Source organism: Crocuta crocuta, unplaced genomic scaffold (assembly GCF_008692635.1).
Source record: "Crocuta crocuta isolate KB4526 unplaced genomic scaffold, BGI_CrCroc_1.0 scaffold143, whole genome shotgun sequence".
Taxonomy (NCBI): Eukaryota; Metazoa; Chordata; class Mammalia; order Carnivora; family Hyaenidae; genus Crocuta; species Crocuta crocuta.
In genome coordinates this window covers 1403953-1404523 of record NW_027529175.1, presented here as the reverse complement: position 1 = coordinate 1404523, position 571 = coordinate 1403953, and positions in this window count along the sequence as shown.

The following is a 571-nucleotide window of genomic DNA, read 5'->3' as shown; positions in this document are numbered from 1 at the left end:
ATGAGTGGGGGTGGGACGGGGGGAGGGGGCGGGGCGCCTGGGTGGCTCAGTCAGTTAAGTGGCAGATTTCAGCTCAGGTCATCATCTCACTGTTCGTGAGTTCAAGCCCCGTGTTGGGCTCTGTGCTGACGGCTCAGAGCCTGGAGCCTGCTTCAGATTCTGTGTCTCCCTCTCTCTCTCTCTCTGCTCTTCCCCTGCTCACACTGTGTCTCTCTCTGTCTCTCAAACATAAATAAACATTAAAATTTTTTTTAAAAAATGAAATCAATGGGGTACTTGAGCATCTCACATATAAACAAACCTCATACTGGGCTTAGGATGTTCTCCCATAAATTCGCACCCCTTTCAGTTCCCCCATTTCCATAAATGGGACCCCCTATCCCCCCAGTTATACATTCCATCAACTCCTCCACTTTTCACATCCAGCTCATCCCAGGCTCCGTGGCTCCTGCTTCACAGACGTGTCTCGCATGTGTCCACCTCTCTCTATCTCCACTGCCACCGCCCAGTACAGGCCACTGCTTGCCAGAGTAGCTACTGTAGGCTGGCCCTTTGCTTTCACACTCTACTC